Source organism: Dermacentor andersoni, chromosome 5 (genome assembly GCF_023375885.2).
Source record: "Dermacentor andersoni chromosome 5, qqDerAnde1_hic_scaffold, whole genome shotgun sequence".
Lineage (NCBI taxonomy): Eukaryota > Metazoa > Arthropoda > Arachnida > Ixodida > Ixodidae > Dermacentor > Dermacentor andersoni.
In genome coordinates, this window is record NC_092818.1 from 155,290,764 (window position 1) to 155,313,294 (window position 22,531).

The window sequence follows — 22,531 nt, forward strand, 5'->3', positions numbered from 1 at the left end:
GCGCACATTTTCACTGCACATAGACTGTCTATACAGGTGGAGCCTATTTTATTTCGAGGTTAGATTTTTGTCTTTCTCTGTGGCCTTGACCATTCAGACAACATGCATGAAGCAAAGCTCATTGAGCGTGTAGTTCATTGGTTCTTATTTCTGTCTATAAACAGCATATAAAATTAATATTAGGAGAGGACGAATATTAGCAGTTTCGAATATGAGTTGAATACTACACACTAACTAAACTATTCGTATTCGAAATTGAACGATTCCTTATCTTCGAATATCTAATCTCACCATGTATTTGGCTACAACCCTCGGTTAAAGTTGTTCCTGTTCTCCGTCTGCTAAAGAAAGTATCGCAATTTACCGAAAATGATTCAACAACAGAAGCCTTCGTACATTGCAGAAACAAAATAGCTAATGCAAGCTTTGTTCTCGGTTTCGTAGTGCAAGCTTACACGACAACCTGTGATTGTTGCTTGCAGCATATCATTTATTGTTTGTTGCAGCCTATTCATGTAGTAGTTTTATCTTTTTGGTTATGGTTTTCCTTGCAGTGGGCCGTTTAACATGTGTGTACGATACACAAGTCCTTCAGCTTTTTCTTTCCTTTTTCCACAAATTCTGATCTTGATTCAAAAACAATTTACTTAGCGTTGTTGAAAAGTAGCCATACGGGAACTCTTACAATGCTTGTTTACAACAAGGCTCGAAAGATCTTGAGATACTATTCGTGCTGATCTTTCAATGACAATTACCGATATTGTGTTTAAACTCATGATAATTGTCCGTGATAGGTATTTTTTTTTTCACTAGTCAGTACCAGCGTGGTATATTCTTGCCCTAAATATATGCTTCTACGTTTACCTATTCGATATTTGATTGGGTGCTCGATACTTACTATTTCCATTCGATTTGTATTAGATCTCTATTCGAAAACATTGACAATTGCCCACCTTTACAAATAATAACCATATACGAATTGCTTATTCAATACCTGCCTAAATCCTGCGAATGAAGTTTAGTAAGTGTGCAGCGACATAATTGTGTGTATTTCTTTTCCTAATCATTTGCTTGTCTTTCAACATCTCAGGAAGGATGTGCAAGACGGTGTAATGCATTAGGCAACTCCTTAAGCGACCGCAAATGGGACCCTTTCTTTAGACCTTGTCGGTACACTGTTGAAGAGCGTTCATCTCTTTTAGGACTCTGTTAACAAATCTTTCACGCCAATTTCAAAAGCTGGGGGTGTTTATGTAACACTAAAATTAGATGCTTGACGTTGAAACAGAAAATTGCAATATGGCACGCGTGTATCGGCAATCAACGTGCATGTGCAGTGAGCCACCACCATAGCGACCCACATCCGCTCTGAGATGGAGCCTGCTAAGCCTGGTACGGTACTTGGACAAGTTTTGTTCAATTCCTAAACACGTTCCATGTCGTCAGATGCCGCCTGTCGCATTGACTGCGTTGCTCGAACAGACTTGAAGTGTCTTACGATCGGCCACGCGGCTTAGCCATGAGAAGTGCATGAGTACGAAGTGCGCTGCGTGACAGCAGTTTGCAACGAAAGTAGCAAACGATTTCTTTGTACCTGATCCCCCCAGAAGCGTAAGAATCCTGGACCAATTATTTTATATAGGCACTAAAGAGGAAACGCTATATTGTAGAACTCCTCAATGAAGCCCACTAAACAAACTGGTTTATTGGGGGCGAACTTGTGCCCGGAAACTCAATATGAAGCATTCACACAATTTAAACGAAGAGTTAACAGTAGCCTATTCCACAGTAAACCGCGTCTCCACGCCGAACGCACTTTTCACGCGCCCCGAAGGCCAGCAGCCACGCCATGGCTTCTCATTGGACGGGAGGCCCGGGCGCTGCCGTGTGCGTGTGCACGGGAGACACGTGCTGTATCGCCATGCGCGAAGCGCTGCTGGCGCTCTTCTAATGGCGATGCAATGAGTAATGCCTAGGGGCTTTAGCGATGAGGCGCTTGGAAGGGTACCTCACGAGAGTGCTCGTAACTGGCATGTGGAGAGCTCTCTGCGGCAATATAACTTTAGGTTGATAAAGTATTCTGCAAAAACTCCGCTTTTGTTGGTTTCCCCCTGGTAGACGTTGTTTAGTAGAAGAGCAAAATGAAGGTCAAAATTTAACTTATTGAATTGTACTCCGGAACCCCATCATCGATAGGACACTGTGACGTCAAGAATTTCAAAGTGTCAATATATATATATATATATATATATATATATATATATATATATATATATATATATATATATATATATATTCGCTTTTGCGTAGTCGTAGCTCACCAAAAGCTTTTTGCAAGCTTGCCAAAGTTAGTCTTTGGCTCTTCTCGAATATACTGCAGTCGGTCTTCAAAGAGTAAAAGTCGGCTATTCTCGAGGAAATGCAGCCAAAATCCATGACGTCACACCGAGCTTGCGCGGAAATTTCTAAGTGGCGTCACCGCCAATCTTTGGTTACAGCGTCTTTCTTGGCTCATCCGGCCTCTTCTCGTGGTTATTATTTAAGTTAGATTCTTGAGTCCTACGTTCCAAAACCACAGTATAATTATGAGGCAAGCCGCGTTGGGGGGCTCCCGGTTAATTTTGACAACCTGGGGTTCTTTGACGTGCACCGAGTGCATGGTATACGGCCGATTTTGCATTTTGTTCCCATCGAAATGAGGCTGCCGCGGCCGGGATTTGATCTCCCGACCTCGTGCTTAGCAGTGCAATGCCAAAGCCACTGAGAAACCACCGCGGGTTCCTCATGGTAAGTGGGGCTTTGTGCTATAGTAGACGGCTTTTTTTTTTTTTTTGTAATACAGGGCAAAATATTTTTCTGTTTAATTCCCCTTTAAAAAGTAGTGCAAGAGGCAGGAAAACAGCGAGAAGCCGCAATGAAGAGCATGGCTCTGTTTTTAATTGGCCATAGTAAACTAGGCTGCTTATAACCCTTTAATTGCGACACATATGAATGTCCAAAGAACATTTCTTTTATTTTCTACCTCAACGGGCAAACTGCATCGATAATAATCATAATTATCGCAAATTAAAAAAAAAATATATTTTTCGGAAACTTCATCAGCAGTAGGTGGAAGCCCCAGGCACGAAACTGGAGGTGGTCTTCAACGCAAGCCACCTATGGTTCTTTTATTTTTTGGAGGGGGAGGGGATTTTTACAGACAGCTTTCATTGTATGTGAACCATAGGTGTACATTTCATTTGCTCTACTTCATGCGTGTGACACCGCTGCCGTAGGTTATCTTGCATCGGTCTTGCATCGGTCTGTCTCTTCTGCCCGTGCTTAAAAAAGAAAGCGAGTGGCGCGTCAAGGTTCTTCTTCGTCGGCGTATATTCCTGCTCTAAACCAAACAAGGACACTTGCTACCTGTCATTCAGTGTTAGCCGAAAACATATAAGCACAAACTTCGTATTCAATATGGAAACTTAGCGCGAAGGGTAGTTTTCTGGTATATTGCCTGTAGGTAACACTGGCCAATAAAGGGGTAAAGCAGAGGCTATGCGACATATGTCTAAATAAAAGAGGCAAGATAATTCCACCGTTGTGCAAGGTATAGGTACGATCAGTTTCCATCTAGCAAGACCACCCATACTGCCACTGTTAATAATATTATAAAGAAAACCAAGTACTAAGTAGAATGTAGCAGTGCTCAAATTCGACATCTGTAAACGCTTAACTAAGTTGTTCTCACATAGATGAAATAGCTGTGACGCTTCAGTGGCTGAGATATCATGTGGTTATGCACAAGTTTCGATGTTCAATAGATTCTCACAGTCGCAGGTGCTCGGAGCTTTGGTTTAGTCGTCTCAGTTCGCAGATGTCTATAGGAGTTTAGTGCGCGTAAAACAACGGGCCTGTATGGTCACCGCTGAAAACGTAGCTCTCAATCATGGTGTAGATGACAAGGACAATAACATTACATCATTAATGGTTAGAACATTCAGGTGCGGTAAACGTCAGATTGCTGTGTGCGCGAGTGTTGGCGAACGTTTGCAACGTTTTTAGTTAGCAGAGCTCCGTAACGTTGCTTCTAAATTGCCCAAATTCACTTTATTTTTAATAACTGTGTTCATAGCGTGATTAATTATCGACTTATGGATCAGTCTCTGTGTATGCGTTATGACTTGGGTTTATTGGTAATATATTACACTGCAGCTGCGAACAGTGCAATTAAGTACGGACCAAGGCAGACAAAATACACGCCATGAAGTTCGGCAATTCGATAACTTTCGAGTGTCTGTATTGCTTCATGTAGGCGTTCCCTGATGCTACTCAATCACTTCATTCGACAACCACATTTGTCAATGGGGAATATATTATCAAGTTCGGTAAACGATCAATCGTGATTGTCATTACGTGTGTGTGTGCGTGCGTGCGTGCCTTTAAGTACAGTTTTTTGTTGTTCACGAAAGCGTTGTATTGCTATCTTTTTGTTTATCTAGAATGTGTGTAAAGATTTTCCTAACGTACTGTCATTTGCACAGAACTTAGTTGGCCCTACGATGTCTAGAATACGTTATACCAAAGAGCATTTCTATTCACGCACATATGCTTACTTAACTGGGCATTAAAGTTGTTTCGATTTGGTCACACTTTCTTCGATAGTTTTTTTTTTTAATAGTCTTTCGCATCATTAAATTTGTCATAATTTTTTACCGCTACGCAGTCACAGTATAAGGGTATAGACGGCCGCAGACACACATAGCAATGAGAAATACAAAACAATAAATGCCTGGAACACCGGCCCCAGGTTACTTCGGCCAAGGTGGCGCGGGAAGTTCAGGATGCCCATGGCTGACACGTTCATCGTGTGCACGAAGCTCCCAAGCTGGGGGCCCATCCTGGCGATCGATCCCAGCGCGCCTTCATATTCCCCGACTCCGATGGCTGTGAAGCTCAGACCGAGCCCCACGTCCCTATTAGCCTTGGCGCCCTGTACATGTAAGGCGAAATTTTCTCCACTATAAGCCTCCCGAATCCCAGTGTACGTTATGGCGCACAGGTTATCCAACCCTTTTGAAAGTTAATACAGAAGCGATTACGTACAATAATCACCTCGCATAGAACGCCAGGTGCACGTTCAGCTGTGTAGAAGTTATTTAAACATGTTCTTGCCGTCATCTTTAGAGAAAATCGATGCTATTTCAATGAAGGCCACTGTATCGTCACAGATTACGAGAAGTGACTGCGAGGTGCGTTTCAGATACAGCGAGATGACATAACAATCCTAGATCCTGCAAAAATACACCTGTATGCCACTTCACAACGCAATAACGCAACATCTCTTTTTAGGCAAGAAAATTAATATTAAGGAGAGCCGATTGTTGGGCTAGTTGGTTTTCCATAATTGAAGTAGTAACTTAGCGCGATAAAAACACGGAAACAAGAAAGGTGGACAAAGACAAGCGTTTGTCTTTGTTCACCTTTCTTGTTTCCTTGTTTTTATCGCGCTAAGTTACTACTTCAAATTAACGTGAACCATAACAATCTTGATGAGACCATTACTTCGCCCGCAGTAAGGGGAGCATGAGAAGCGGCGACACGACGACAAAAACAGATATTAAATAAAAAAACTAACCGCTCGGAAAACGTCCCAGGAGGCCTTCCCGAAAAGGGGAACGAATTCTGTTTCGTTGGCCACGAGGTCGGGATAGACAATGTAGTCACAAAAGTTCTTCTTGAAGAGCTCTGCGGACGTGAAGCCATCGCCCACGACGCAGAACATCATGCCACTCCGACGCGTAGCCATGGTTGGTGCTGCAAAGGACGCGTTACTTGGCGATAGCTCGGCCACACCAGCTGTGTTCCGCGCCGTGATTAACGATACGCGTTCCCGCCGTGTCAAATATTATAGCGAGTTGGCTTTACTTGTTTTAAAGCATAGTCGCCAAGAGTGGCTGAAAAGAGAGCAATTATGTATTCGTGACAGAGGAGAGCCCTCTTAACAAGGGTCTGCTGCTGTGTATTTCCATCTCGTTTAGTGTTTATTTTATGCGCTGGATGTCTTGTGCTCTCGAATGGGAGCGAGAAGGGCGCAGACTCCTTGTCAGGCATCCACTTGCCTTTTGGTCTGCGCCCTAGGCAACTGTACCATACGTTGCCTGAATAAACTCTTTGACTTTGACTTATGTTAACGGCGTGGAAGATGGCACTGAACGGAGTGTTCAAATTTTATGAAAACTCATTGCGTCATGTGCGCAGCCTCATCGATGTAATCCCGACCGAAAAGGGAAAGAAGTGTACAACGCCAATACGCATCTGGCGCTTATCGCACGACTCCTACTGAATGGACTTGCTTCGAGAACTGATCCATTTTATTCCCGCAGTTGCGACCTATGTCAGAACATATGTAGTTAATTACATATTGCAATTCGTCGCACAGGGTACACGAGCGCCTTCAGGTAATCAAATAGCTGGAGTGGCGGGATCTTCCAACGCGTCTTCTTCACAAGCTTTTTCGTATTGTTGCAGAAGCTTTATGCCATAACACAGCGACACCCCGTAACATTCTTTGGCTGCTTCTAAGGCACCAAATTCACAATGGTTCTACTCCTGATGTATTTGGGGAGGTGTGAATGAATTCAAGCTCAGTAACCCCAGCAGCTAAAACCTTGACATTGACAACGGCAAGCCACATCGCGATCGCTACGTTGCGAAAAACGGGGTTGGTTGGTGAAATTAATCGGCTGTAATTAGAATATAATTTAGCATCATGGGGACAAAATAAACTTATGCTGACAATGAATGCGCTCTGAAGAAACTTTCAACTAGGTGACTAAGCTTCCCCCATTCCTTCGCAGACTTCTTCGAGATTAGGTAGAGAACGCAAATATGTATACCACGGACACATTTCAGCGCCGTGAGGCGAGGGGCGGGGAGAGGGAAACTTCACACAATCGACAAGCCGAACGCGCAGCTTGTGTGACCAAGAGAATACTGAGACATCAAGCAAATCAAATCCGCCACAAATTACAGGGCTCGCAACGATTTGATTCGATTAGTAAAGCCTTCACTTAAAAAAATGTTTATTATACTTCCCTTTCCTTGCGTAGACAGAACCTTTCTTACCCATCCAAATCCATAATCTGGTCACGCCGTTTAATCCGCTAACGCCCTACAGAGAACTCAACAGGCACGTTTCGGATAGAGTGATGGAGCAGTGCTTGAATATAGGGATTATATTACGCCGGCAGAGGTTCTTTAACGTGCACATACATGTAACTACGCGAGCCTTGCTGCCATTTCGCCCGCACCTAATTGCTGGCGCAGCAACTAGTCATCGATTTCGAGACATCGTGCTCACCACCAATGAGCCACAACCATTATGCAACTCTGGAGGCATCCTAATTATAATAATGGTTCGTTTCCACGCAACTCTTATCTAGGAATTCATTCGCCTGTGAACTCCGATATTATTCTCGACTACAGAATATCGTCTACACATTACGTGCGCGGTGCAAACCACCAACTCTGAAAATTATGAGAAGTATATAGATGTAGTAAACTCACGTGAGACGGAGGGGTCCATCGTGGCCTGCGAATGTTGTGTGGGTACTCGTATGATGACGGAGCGGTCCATCGTGGCCTGCGAATTTTGTGTGGGTACTCGTATGATGACTTCTGGCGCCATTGGTTCTATGTAAGGTTCCGTGGTAGTTCCTCTGTGGCTGGTCTCGCGAGCTACGTTTCCCGCCGACAGACCAGTGCCGGAGTGCCCTTCAGCTTCTCCTAGAACTGCATTGCAGAAAGGTTAAAAAAAATGAAAGGTTGAAACCAATACGGCATGTAATATGTGTTATAAAAGCGCTATTAAGAAGGAATCAATAATTTTCACACATGTTCTCTTAACACTTTTGATTTAGGCCTAAATTTAGACCTAATCTTACGTACCAATGGGAGGCCCTTCAGATGTGTCATCAACTTGCATAGGATAGAGATTTAAAGTAAAGCCTCGTTTGTCCTTTCCCCCCACTTCGTAAATGCTGCTGTCTTGTTCACTAAGCACGAGCCCTTTACTCACTACGCCCTACCAGAGACAAGCACTAAGAAAGTCGGCAGCATACGTGTGAAAAAGTGGTCGGCAGCAGGAGCATTTGAGAATGAGATAAAAGCGTGCATTGATTGTGAAGTGTAGATGGAAGCCCGAAAGAAGCGCATGGGCTTGCACGACCGAGAAGTTGACCATCTCGTACGTCATGTCTGGTTTGCAGAGCATGATGGTAACATTTTGTTTTGTTAATAAGAAAGACAGCGCCACCAGCTAGCGCCACCAGCTAATGTTACAAAAAGTTTCGTGTGTGACTGAAAGCAGTAGGTGACGGCGCCGTCATATAAGTAAATACCAAATATCGCACCTCCTTATTCCCATCATACAATATATCTGCCGCTATAGTTAAGCCTCAGCAAACTGCGCATTCAAAGCAATCTCAGGCTGTATTTTGTAACCATTATTCTCATTTTTGTTTTATTTTTCTTCCCTATCGTCACTGGTTCTCACAAAAGCGTTGTCCCGCTATAGCAATAGGGGTCAATCGGCAGCAAGGATTATGAAAAACGAATAGAATCGATGGAAAAGAAGTTCTTTGAACATACTGTTCCAGGTGTTGTCGCTTGTCACCTCCCGACTTTTCCGCATGTTAATTTTGACGCGAAAGGACATGACCAGCCACCGGCCCCTGCTCAATAAGCAGTTACTCTTACAAAACTTCTTCTTTTTTTTTTTTAAGCGAAACTTTCTATGTCACTTATTTGTCCGTGAAGCCGAAAACGCACTGCAGGAAAGCCAACTTACACACCTGCGTACTGCTAACACTATAGTTTACATTCGCAGTGCCGCGCCAGCGTCGACTGGTCGACAGGTCAAAGCCTGATAACGGCGCGAAGCAAGAGTAGCGCATGCGCACAAAGTTCACTGGAAGTGCTAGTTGCGTTTCCTAGGCGTGACACCACCCTTGTTAACTGAGCATCCCTGCTTATGGGAGACAGCAAGGGCGCGTGAACGCGGGCTCGTCTTAGGACCCGGGGGAAGAAATCGAAGCCCCTTTCTTAAAGAAAGATAATTTAACGCCACGCTACCCAGACGAACTGTATATATCTGCATTGCATTACGCGCGTCACGCAATGCATTCTCGGCCGTCACCTTGGGTAGGTGACGGCGGTGCAGCGCATGGCAGAAGAGGCTGCCGTACGCGAACATAAGCGCGAGCATGATCGTGCCCGTAAGGCCGATCCCATGTATCGGCAACGTCATGCAGGAGCCATGTGGGAGACGCTTGTGCAGTCGACATGCCTACTCGTCTTGTGATCGTCAGCGTGTTCATGAGACTGAACACGTCTCGCTGTGACGCGGGAACGTTCCTGGCAGAAACGATGAAGACCTTAAAGCCACAGAGTACGCCGATCCTCGTGTGCAGTGACTAACATCGATGTGGCGAAACAGCACGGCATATGGATCGAGAGTTTCATGCTTGACCGCTACCTGTTGAAACTGAAAAGGCTACAGAGACCCACGACGCAACACCGTTGGTGCATTGATCTCATGCTTTCAAGCGGGCTGTGTCACGTTACGCTGGCAAAGCCTCTGACCGTCTACCACAGCCATGACAAGGCAATACTGTGCAACTATACAGCCGTACAAGTGTGAGTGTGTGCATGTAATTAACGGCTACATGATCTAAAATAGAGGCTATGCTACCTAACGAAATGTGTCTTCATTCAACTTCAATGTTAAAGAAATAAAATCCTAAACAAGCAATCAAGTCACATAGGCATATCATCGGTTCGCTCAGCATTTCTGGGGTTCGTTGCGTGGTCGTTGGCTTTGGACTTTGACTGATTCAGTTTGTATTGGGAGAAAGCTTCGAGTTCAACCATCTTTCTTTAAGAAGGGGGCCTTGATTTTTTTTTTTATTTCACAGATCTATAGATATATAGACAAGTAAATGAAGGTCAAAGCCCCTACAGTCACAAAAATTTGTTAGGCATGTGTTTTCGGTCTGGCCGTTGGGGGAACGCCGTCAGATCTGATAATGAACGAGTCAACAGCAGGAACGGCAGCAAACCTCTATTCGCATTTACGCGAGAGAAGCTTTGTGAACTGAGGTCCAGACTTAAGAATTATCGGCGAGAAAGGAACTACACGTACAACACCTGTGTATCAAGGCCACCCAGTTTCATAAGCCGTGCTCCCGCCCAAGCCCAGAACTGCGTTAACGGTTGCTGTCTCCGTCGGAAGCCTGTGTGTAACCTGTGGCGGAAGACTCAATGTCACTCAAAGAATTATTGCAGCTTCTCCTCAACCACGAAGTCGGTTTTGATAGCAGTGACGGCACTTCACATATTTCTACAGCAACTAAGCCTAACCCACTTTGCGCACCTTTAATGGGCGCACAGGACGGCACGACACCCACGACACCACAACAATCGTGATATCCATTAAAAGAACAATAGAGAAAAATAATTTGTTTTTAGTCGGTATTTTATCCTTCCACAATGCGGAAAATGCCCCTCTTGTCGTGAGAGGAGGTTGTATAAGCCAGAAAAGATGCCAAAACGCAAGACTTAAGCTTCCGCAGCTTTGGAAGTTCCCCTACCAGCTCGCCTCAACATCACAAATTTTGACGGCATCAGCTTGGTGCCTAGTAATATTTTTTTTCATCAGGCAAAATCAACTACATTTTATCCTAAAACATCCACAGAAAGAACTTACCAGTCCTGACAAAGATAACTACTCCACAATAGTGCAAATGTGAGCAAGTACATTGAAATTCATGATGTCATGCTGACGTACCAACGCTGGCGTTTTGGCAAAAAAGCCAGAAGATGCAAATTTTACCTGCGTTTGCTCTTGGAACAATAAACTTCAAACTACAAGATAAACAAAACCTGCATTGCGAAATAATACTTTACAACGCTAACCCTATTTACTGTTTCTCTTTAGTGGCGCTAAACAGAAAGTGTGCACAAAAATTTAATTACAGTGATGTTCAGGAACAAAAGTTCACAAAGAAACACTCACTAACGCTGCTCTTGCTTTAGTCTCAATGCCCCAAAACGTTGCGCCTAACTCCAAATGCCTTTGATTTAGAAATAATTAACGGTATTCGAACAACAGTAGCTTCAAGGAAGTGACTTGTCTACGTCAGGGAAGACTAGCTTGCTCGTCAAAACAATGGTACCATTGTTGATCCATTCAAGTCTCCATGTGCCTTTTGTCTTACTTGAAGTGAGCCCCGAAAGCGCTATTTGCGTTCAAAAAGCCAAGCGAAGTACATGAAAACCTGCAATTGAATTTGAACTCGTTCAAAGTAGGTTAGGGAGCAATTTTGCCTCTAACTTTGAAGCATGCCATGACAAGGCACCAACAAATTACGCGTTCGAACGATATCATAAATCGTTATTGAATCCAAATTTCAGAAACTGACCTGTTTGACCTTCGATTTTTATGCTCAGTGGTGTAACAAGCTCTTTTGTCGTTTCCTTCCTTTTTTCAGTTGATAAATAAATTCACTGTGTCGGTCGTACGCGTAGACGTTTTTACGAAATTTCTAATCTTGCTGACTGTCTCGTGGTAGCTTTCTCATTTATTATGACACAAACACTTCATAATATGTGACAGTTCTTGATATTCACATTCCTTGAAGCGAACTTTTTTTATTATTTCTGTCCTCGGTTATTTTTCCATGCTCTGTATGTTCAGACGCCTTTTTCGGAAACCACTTTAATTAAGAATGTCTCGGAAGGCGTGGAAGTATAGTTAAGCGTAGAAATAACTAAGCACCATGGTTTGTACAGATCCCACCGAAAAAGAGCAGTGGTGCCTCACCAAGTCTCATTGATCGCTACATGCCCCTACTATAATTCATAATGTTAACTATTTTAATCACGTTGAAAGAAATTTAGACTAAGAAACGTGGGCACAATACGCCCAATTTCCTTTTCGCACCTGCGTGTGTTGTAACAAGGACTAATAATTTCAGACTCACCTTCCGTAGTCCTAGGGCTGTCACCTGAAAAGAGATTTTAAATAAACGCACGTGGCAGAGACATAGTTTCATTTAATTGTTCTTCGTTATAGTAACAGTATTTTTACTTCGGCGAATTGCCACAATGTAACAATTACGAGTGTTAGTATACCTCGAACGATAAGAAAAGCCATGCGTGCGACATAGCATAAAACACGAGAACGAGGACTGGAAAGACCTTTCTATTAAATTTTAACAGTGCTACAGGACTAAGAAAACCAAACGCAAAAACGGAAATTTCAGGTCGACCGTGAATAATTTTCTAAATTTACGCACCGAGGGTGAAGGCCAACACAACTCCGAGGAAAATGACCAGCAAGAGGACCAAGAACGTAAGCAGCAGCGCTGCGTTTGTGGTGGAGTGGTCGCTGCGAGAACAATATAAAGGAGTGCGCCATCCATGAATCTGAGTTGTTGCCAACTTGAAAGATTTGAAAGTTCAAAACAGAGCAGTCACAAATAACGCGTTTTTGAGGTATTTTTGGCGTGCCCTCTCGCGGCACCTACGCACCCGTTTCGCGCTGAGTAATGATAACCTTGTCATTTTGCACAAATATGTTTTATGTTGTTATCTCCCGTAAAACGCGTTTCGTTTATGACAGCCATGCGCTTGGTTATCGCGCTACGCTTGTACACTGTTCAAGTTCGCAAACTTTGATTCGTTGTCAGTAGAGGCACTGCTTGAAAGCAATACTTCAATGTCATTAAACAAAGCGTCCAGGTTATTCTCGTCGAGTTACCAAGTTTGGAAGACTAACTCTTCTTACATGTACAAGAAAACACAAATTATGGTGCCATGGGCGGCCCCATGGAGCACCCATCTGTGTGACTTTCAATGAATGGCGATGTAAGATGGCGTCACATGCATTGCAGTGTAGTGTAGTTTCCATTGTATTGTAGTAATATCGAATACAAAAGCGGCTAACGCGCGAAAGAGCCTATAATGCTCTCCTAATTGTTCGGCTTTTATCAACTTATGAATGGTGCTTTAGTTTTAATGTGAATGTTGTTTATATCTATATAGAAACAAAAATATTCTGTAGTGCTCTAACTTATTTCTCAATAAAGTGCAGAGACACATTTCAGGGCAAACAGTTATCAGGATCGAACAATTAGAGATTAATTTTAGTGTACTACATGCAGATTGAGAGGAACGACTGAAAACTGGCAACATCCTGGACAACTCAACGCTATATTGAAGTCTTAGAAACATAAAGCTTACGATTCCTCTTCTGAAAAAAAAAAAAAAAAAGGCACGGTGAAATGTTACATAAGTGTGCTAACGGACGCACCTGTTACCAGGTCTTAATCGTTACCGGCACTAAGTAACCTAGCATTTGCTGCAACGCTCGTAAAAACTAGGAGGGATATTGAACTTTCGTCGCGTTATCAAACTGGTATACAGGTCCCTTCATTATTTTTTTTTTTTTTTGCTGTTCCAATATCCGGATAATTTGAGAGACGGTCCTCCTAACTCTCATGAGCTTCTGAAATGCAGATGTATTAAGAGAGTTAGTTCCACAGCAGCACCGGGCGACATAATTGATATGGAAAAAGTGGCTTGAAATGCTTTTACAAAGACTGAATGTATCACCCATTCAGCAAGCAAATGCTCCTTTCTTTGTTTTAACGTGTAATGAAAACAATTCTATATGGGGAAATGTTTATTTCTATCCTTTCAAGTGCTCATAGATATGTCCCGCAGTGATATTCAATTACAACGGTAAGCTTCGTTACCCATATTTAGTGCGAAGGCACATACAAAGAAATGGTTTTGCTTAGCCATTCGGTGAAATGCATACTTCTGTTGTTTTGATTTTGAAACTTATCCTTTTCAGTATTAGCGCCCTTTGATTTCTTGTCGAAAGCGTCTTTTACTCATTGTTTGCACAGAGCTCATAAGCATCGCCCTTGCTCTCGTCTACAAAGTTGATGTTACCCAGAATAAGCACAAAGTATGCATTAAAACAAGCAATTTAAAGCAATAAACGTTAAAAAAAATTAAAATTCCATTCTTTTCTGTGTGCTATACACTGAACCAGGTAATTTTATAGCAGTGCACTCTTATAGACTTGAATGTAACCGGCTGTGGTGACCTCAATAATCTTAACAGCCATGCGGGCCTTGGTGTTGATATTTTTCAGTAGGACTCAAGCTATCATAAATGGCATTAATATACACCGGATAAGCAGGAACTTATTTTAATACCATGCTTCATATTACATAAGATAAGACACGACACGTATAGCGCTGCAATTAATACTATCTCCGGAGTATTTTACACCGATAGATGACAGCTCCGGGCAGTGCAAAAACATTTCAAGCATTCACACTCTGGTGGATATTGTCGCTCTTTAAGTAAAATGCGCCAGTTAAGCATACTTTAAGATGTTAACATGTAAAGCTTTATGAAAGATACCATGTTAACAGGATAGTTTTGAATTACCTCAAATGTCACCCATGGGCGCTGATATATATAGAAGCGAAAACACCACTTACGGCCGATTTCGGTGGAAGTGAGGGATTGTCCGCTTTCTACGGAAAGAGTAAGAAAGCCAAGCAATATCTAAGAAGTGAAGTACCAATATCAACTGTTTTTTTTTTTATTTTCTCTGAATTGTTGCACAATTCTTAGCCACTCGAGTTATGCAGAGATAAAGCTCGAAATCTGCCACAAATAAATATCCATTACCTGAGGTATCCGCACCATGCAAGCAGAACCAAGATGGAAACACGGGCATGTCTTTGTCGCTGCTAAGTTAGAGCTGTGAAATGACACTTCACTTGTTGTTATTTTGCTGGTTTTGTCCATTTCTTTAGAAATTCTGAAAGCGTAATTTATAAATGAGCCACTAACGACAGCCAGTAGACTTGGACTTGTTTCTCTTTGAAACCCGAGAGATCTGTCCAGCATTTAACGACAGTGCGCATTTCTGTGTTTGTAATCTATTTGCATACGAAGGTTAACATTAAAGCTTCCTCTTAACGTGTCCAGACCTCAAGTACGCACGTCGGAAGTGTGACAGGTCATTGTGTTGGCGCAGTGTCCCGTTTAATGAAAGGGACTTAAGGTGCGTATTTACCGGCATGAAAAAGACTCACTTTCCTCGGGGTATTGGTTGGAGGAGGGGAACGTGAGCAATGCTCTTCACATCAGCTATGTTGAGGTGTAAATGCCTGAATTGAAGTCGCCGCTGAAGCGACAAGCGTTCAAGTTTCCCCGAACTGGGTGGCAGGTAAGTGGAGCCCAAATATATCGATTTCAGTTCTGGCGCATTCGCGCATGTTCTGCAATTTCTCAAGCAACTCGACCACTTCATGCAGCAACCACTTCCGAAGTTGTTCTTAGCAGAACGCAGAAGGGCTACTCCTTAAACCCATCTGAAAAATGCATTAAAGAAGCAATTGAGATTGCGCTCTTGCAACTGGTGAGATACATCTGCGACTGGTATGGAATCACGCAAAAAGAACGGTGTGTACAACGTACTCCATAAGAAAATTTATTTTGTATTCGCTTGCTTTCGCTTGGCGTTTCTGTCGGCCCTTTGTCAGAAAACTGACAGCGTTTCTACGCATAATATTACTGAATAGAACTAATGCTGCACTGTGTTCTCTCGTACCTGCGCGGCGGCTTTGTTGCGATGAGGAAGAAGGAAGCCAATGATACAATTAACGTTACGACCACGAAACAAATGACCATAGTTGAAACGCACGTTGTCCGTAAAGTTCTGCTCTCTCGCAAGACACTGCTACCCACAACGTACTCGAGCACAGAATTTGTGAAAGTTGGATATCCTCGTGGTTTACCCCCTCATTGCGCAAATGAAGTAAGTGATGTGTCCTTCGCCGAGTTCCGTTTCGAGGAAGCCGTCGTAACCTATCCACTGGAAGCACTTTAATGTTTCTATCTGGTATTTCTCTGCTACACTTCCTGTGTTACGCCGCCGTTCATCCAGAGAGCTGGTCTACGACTATTTCGCATGTTCGCAGTGCGCACGACACTGATATTCCCACCATCCAGGCAAATCGTCTTCGGAGTAACCGTACACGTCTGTAAGGACAGTGAGAGAGGACAGCGTAGCTCACCCGTGAAGAAAGAGGCCTCTGACTGTCCGTACGCTCCATAACCTAGAAAACCAAGCGAACGTGTAATATAGTCGACGCAGCCTTGTGTTCCCGTCAGGCAAATAAAGGATGGCCGTGCAGCATGCCCGCGGTGAAGGCAGCTTGTGACCCTCCATAACCTCCATAGGCTTAAAAATCAAACTGGCCCATTCAATTCAATTCATTTTCAACACCGACACGTACAAAACAATGGTCTCGTGGACATTTAACGAAAGTGCTCCTAAATCCCGCGAAATTTGATACGGAACGTTTCTTTTCTACAAGTTAGTAAAATATCTCGTATTCACCATTAAAATCCAGCTTAATAACCCCTCTTCTCGGATGCTATATAGAAAGTCAATTTGTACTACACCGCTATCATATAGTTTAAAAATTGCATCTTACCAGTACCTGGGTATGCCTCTGCTTGTTCGTACTGTTGAGGACCTGCAGTGAGAAGCAGTTCAAAGAAAACAACAGCGACAAAAAAACTTTATAGTAGCTTCTGAATCTTTCATCGTGCGTGATCGTAGGATTCAGCATACAAATTAAACGGTAAACGCAGCAGGCTTGCAGCACCACAAGTCCAGATATTATTGCAAAAACATCTTGTCCTTTACCTTAGGCATGTCTGACTTACCGTAAGCTGAAGGCAAATAGAAGCAAAAGAAACGGCAATTATAATATGTCCTGTCTCCTCAGCAGAATGTGTAGAGTTGCAACCCTAGTCAAATGTACTGCGCTAATTGTTTCATTGACAAGGCAAATTCAAATAGAAGAATATCTGCGCTAGGGCCAGACCACTTACAGCTTGGCACTGCGTAAGGAATATTCAGTGACTCATTCTCAAACTTGCAGTTCATAGAGACGATCTTACTATACATCACAGTTACGGCACTCCGTGCCATATTTTTAGGACAGGCAAATTCCATTAAATTGATGCATCGCGTTTGTACTGTAAGCAAGGCATATTACCAATTAGCGTTGCTCACAGAATAAGTTTTAAATGCCCGATGTCCACCCGTGTTATGTTTGCATAAACGGAAAAGACTTGACCCTGATCATTTACAGCCTGTACGAACGCAAGCGTCCCGTTCATAGGCGTGGTGCCAGCTAATGATAAAAGAAATACTTTCCAATTTATATTTCCCATTTTCTTGGTAAATGAATGAATCGTGCTCTTTATGTTCTGGCTCGGAACAGCACGCACAAATTTTAAGCTCAACACTGAAAACAGCAGTGAGAACACAAACAACTCAAGAAAAATTCATCGTTACAGAGGTCAGAATAAATACGCGCCAGGCGTGGAAAACCGGCGCGCTTCTGTTGCAATTCACGTGAAACCGCAGATTCGCAGGCAGGAGGCGTGTGCGCGCCGTCGCACCAGACGAGAAGCAAACGTAACTCACCGTAAGCCATCGTCTTCAAAAGACTACTCTGTTTTGAAAAATACACTGGAGAAGCGGTGCGTGGTTGGGGTGGCTTCGCGCAGTCCCACGGTGAACCAGCAAGAGCGCGCTCCCCACGAGGCACGAGGGAACTTCGTTCTTCTTGTTGCTCATGACAGCGTTGCGCTCACCCTGCATAATGTCAATATAAGCAGGCGTATAGCAAATTAACCGAGGTCGCAAGTACGGAGATCGTCATTAGGCATAAAGTTGTCATTGGAAGGCAACTAAACCGCCAAGAAACGAAGGCAGACTGAAGGTAACAAAGAATCCGACCAGCTTATGAACCGCTTAAAATGGAGCGACATAGAAAAAGATGTAGAACTTAGCTCATAAAATGCAAACACGTATTTTAGAAGGCTGACTGCAGGGCTAGTTAGCCTTGAATCTTAACTATGGTGACCTTGCGCAAAGCGGTGGACAGACGCAAACAGTACACAAAGAAGAACAAGGCAAGGAAATAGGACCCAGGTTAAATCCCACGACTCGCTACATTGAAACGGCGTAAAATAAAAGGGTTATGAAAGTGGAGATGGCGAGAGAAAAGGGTTATGAGCATGGAGGAAAGAAAAAAGTATTTATTTATTTTCCTTTATGGTTGTGAGTGCTGACGATGTGTACAGAGAGCACGATAAAAAATTTCGGCAGCAGCCATCTCAGGTTCACTGCCGACATTAAGACGATTAGCAATAAAGCAATGCAGCGACATGCCGTATTGCCAACGCCGAAATGCGTCATTAGCCATGCACTGCAGTCGAGTTCCTCTTTCGTGCTGTCCACAATGACTACCATGTAACGGCACCGCCACAAAGTCCGCGCAGGGTCCATGTTTGATTACATAGTATACGACAAGAGTGTCTGAATAAGTATGACGGGGGTTCGTTTCTGCCAAACACCAAAAAAATCTTAACAGACTTTATTTTTCATTGCAAAATAGCGCATACCCTGTTCAACATACCCAGGGACCCAACTTGGCATCAAAGGGGTTCATCGAGTACAACACGAGCCTATAGTAGCACGCACTTTGTAGCACATATCCAGTGCACCATGTTGCAGTCAAAGAGTTTCTTTGAAGACTGCGCAAACTCAAGGGCGAAATCCTAGTGACAGCAGCTGGTGTCTAAGAGGTTCATCGAAGAACAACGCACACATTGTAGCACATAGCCAGCTACTCAAGTTCGCGTCAAAGAGGCTCATTGAAAAGCGGCACATAGCCATTGCCACATACCCGGTGCCCCCAAGTTGGCATAAGAGATTCATTGGAGACGGAACATTCCCACTGACTCAAGTTGGTCTGACGATTGGTTTCGAACCCATTTCCCTCGGCACAGGAGCCCTATACTCTGCCAAAGGGACCATGCTATATCCAAAAATTAATAAAGTTCAATTCTAAGCTGTTACATGTAAAAACCACCATCTGATTATGAGGCATGCCGTAGTGGGAGACTCCGGAAATTTTGACCACCTGGAGATCCTTAACGTGCGCCCAGTACACAGCACACTGGCCTTGTGCTTCGCCCACATCGAACTGCGGCCACTGTGGCCAGAACTGGGTCCCTGGAGTACCCAGGGACCCATGCTAGTGGGAAAACGGATAGAAACTCCTAAAGACAGACAAACACCGAAAAGTGCAGGAAGTACCCTAACAATGCTACTCGCATTAACAATCTGTTCGATGAGCTTTTCCCCAGTTAATTAGCCACAGTAAATTACATGCATTGTTGTATAACATGGGGCTTAGTTCACTGCTGTCAGGTTTAAATATATTTGACGATACCATCAAGGACGGAATGCCTAGATAGTTCTATAACAGCACGTAATACAAACAATACAGAAATCAGTGGTGAAAAATTTCGTGTCGAATTAGCGGTGAATGCGAGATAATTGCATCAGCATCACGTGGAACCTCTTTGAGGTCGCAGATACACGGTTTCAACCAGGTTCACCCCATTACGAAGTGTTCTTGGAGAACTTACCCAACGCACATCCTGCCTCTTCGAGGAGAGAACTGTAATTGACGGTGTATATAAATACGCTATACAGTATATAAACGGTACTCCCATCCCTCCTCTTTACCCCGGGATCTCTTCGCATACTTCCCACACATATATACACTTTTGAACGGAATTACAATCATTTACCTAATTCAGGCGGCATGTGTATATATATATATATATATATATATATATATCCTCTTACGATGACGCAGTGGCCAGGGTCTACCAGCTTTGGCTGCAAGTTATGGACTTGCAATCGGGATGCCGGCGTTGTCGTTTCATCGCCATTCCAGCCTCGTGATTTGATAATGGTCATGCCGCTGTCGTCACGGCTTCTTCACCGTCCCAGTGGAGCAAGTTGTATAATAGCTTGGGCCACTTGGGCCACTAAGCATCAGCTGGTTGTCGTGATGCCATCGTGTTCGTTGCATCGGCGTCATTAAGCTTTGTCAGCTGAATCTTGTCATGCCAGCGTCGTCACACAGTCGTCATGCAGTCTTTGTCACACCGCCATCGTGTTGCCGTCGTGGTCATTTCATCGTCGTCAATCCAGCTTCGTCATGCCGTCGTCGTCCCACCATCGTCATTATACAGGCTTCGTTATACAGTCTTCGTATCACCATTGTCATCATAAACTTGTCGCTGTCCCGCTGTCACCTCAATACTCATGTCATCGTCGTCATTGTGTCGTCTTCCTGGTCATCATCATGCATTCGTCGCCATACCGTCGCCGTTATGCTGACGCGATCGTTCATGGTCATCATTGCAACTTTGTCACCTGACTTTCGCGTTGCCGCCGTTGTCACGCCATCGTCATCATACAGTGGTCGTCATACCCTTGTCGTCATGCGGTGACCATCTCGCTGTAGCTTTAGCGCCATCATCACTTCAGTAATGTCATCTCGTTGTCGTCTTGCTATCGTGGTCATACCACCTTCGTCATTCCATTGGTGTTTTTCCTCCTTTGTGTTTCTATCGTAATTAGTATCTCGTCATACAAACGTGATTATGCGGCCGTTGTTACGCCATCATCGTCATTGCGTCGTCATCAGATAGTTACTCATGCATCAGCTACCATGCCGTCATCGTCACACTGTCGTGATCGTGCCATCCTCGTACGTCATACACTGGTCGTAATCCTATTGTCTTCTTACTGTCGTTGCCATATCACACTGTGTCGTTGCATCCGCGTTATGCCTTCGTCTTCATTCCATCGCTGTCACTGCGTCGGGGCCTTACAGTCGTCGTCATGCTGCCATGCTTATGAGCGACAGGCAAGCGAGCGCCTAGCAAAGTTCGACAAAACTGGAGTATGTCGCATATGTCGAAGCAACGGAAGTCTCAGAATTACCGCTACAGATGTTAAACGTGAGTTCATAAATACGGTATGTTGCTAAATGGCTCGAATTCTAATCGCATTACCGTCGACAACCATCGCGAGATGTTCTGCCGTAATTTTACAGCGAAGCTGCATATGGCTAGGTTCTGAAAAAAATTTGATGCATCTATTGAGCCGTGTAGAACGAGAATTTGTCCCTATACGTGGCCCGATTCTGAAGATAGGGTGTCAGAGTTGGAGCGGTCGATCCCACCGCTGTCAACCAGATGTAGGAGTCGTCGGACGATCTCGCCGCTGCTACCATTTGAAGGAGTTGAAGGTCGTAGAGAGGAACTCGGTGAACAGGATTTATTTACATTATTTACATCTTAGACAAGACATACATCGACAATCTAACGTGACTCCCATATGGAGCCCGCAAGACTAACATACAGCAAACAGCTTACGAGCACACAGCTCACGAGTACATTTCGAGCATGACAACGAGCACACAGCTCACTAGTACATTTCTAGCACGACAACGAGCACGACGACGAGCACACACTAGCAGCCGGCAAACGCTGCTTATAAGCACTTGGTCCCCCCTTGATTCCAAGCGGACGGAAACGTTCGTCCAGTCATCGTTCGACGTCACCGTTCGACGTCACCGTAGACCAGCCCTTTTGGAGGAGGATGAGGGCTAACATACACGTGCCGCACACACACGCTGGTGTAAAGGTCCAGAGCCGACGTCAGAGGGGCTTCGTAGAACTCCTTCATTCGCAACGGCGACGAGGCTAGAGGTTGGCGGTTTCAGCACAAAGCCTGCTTCGTCGAACTCGTTTACTCGCAACGGCGACGAGGCTAGAGGTTGGCGGTGGCGTTCCAAGATGAGGTTACCACCGCTGGCGTAACTGGCTGGCAAACTTGCACTGCAGCTGGCCGTTCTTAACAAGGGCAATACCGGGCCGACCCACGGCGGAGGTGATGCAGGCTTTAAGCACTCCGCCAATTTGCAAAAATAAGTATAATATCCTAGGTACAAATGCAGCCTCCATCAACTATTAAGCTGATAAGAACAAATACTACACTTTGACCCGCGTCGGCGATGTCTACGTTCGCACCGCCCTATCTTTGTCGGCGTTCCAAGCGCTTGCATCGCCTTTCCTTTCCTTCCGCTCTCCCGTGGTGGCGGTCCCGTAAGCGTGCTGCCCGGTAAGACGCCGAGGCAGAAAGAAATGCGAACTGTCCCAGTGGCCCCGATTCCGCAAACTTCGAAAGTTTCACTGGAGCAACGGCCAGGTTTCAGAGGGAGTTTGCGGGGAACCATGTTTGTGTGGCCTGTGTCGTGTGTGAACGCTCGAGGTTTTCGAAAGACCTCACAACCATTACAACGCTGCGGGATGTCGACAAAAGCCCGATCACCTTGGCTACGGTGAAGCAGAGTATGCCCTTTGAGTGCGGTGAGGTGTGTGCATGTTCTACTTGCCGGGATTCGTTAGTAAAAAGTATAGTGCCGCGTTCTGCAACAATACATGGGTATGTATACCCCCCAGTGCCTCACCATGTTCCGAGGCTCAACATTGTGAAAGAGCGACTAGT

General features: G+C 44.3%; 1 pseudogene; it reads right to left on the reverse strand.

The window, feature by feature from the left end:
- Positions 1 to 21,861: 21,861 nt before the first annotated feature.
- LOC126532489 (U2 spliceosomal RNA) lies at positions 21,862 to 22,041 on the reverse strand (annotated as a pseudogene).
- Between the last annotated feature and the right edge of the window lie 490 nt (positions 22,042 to 22,531).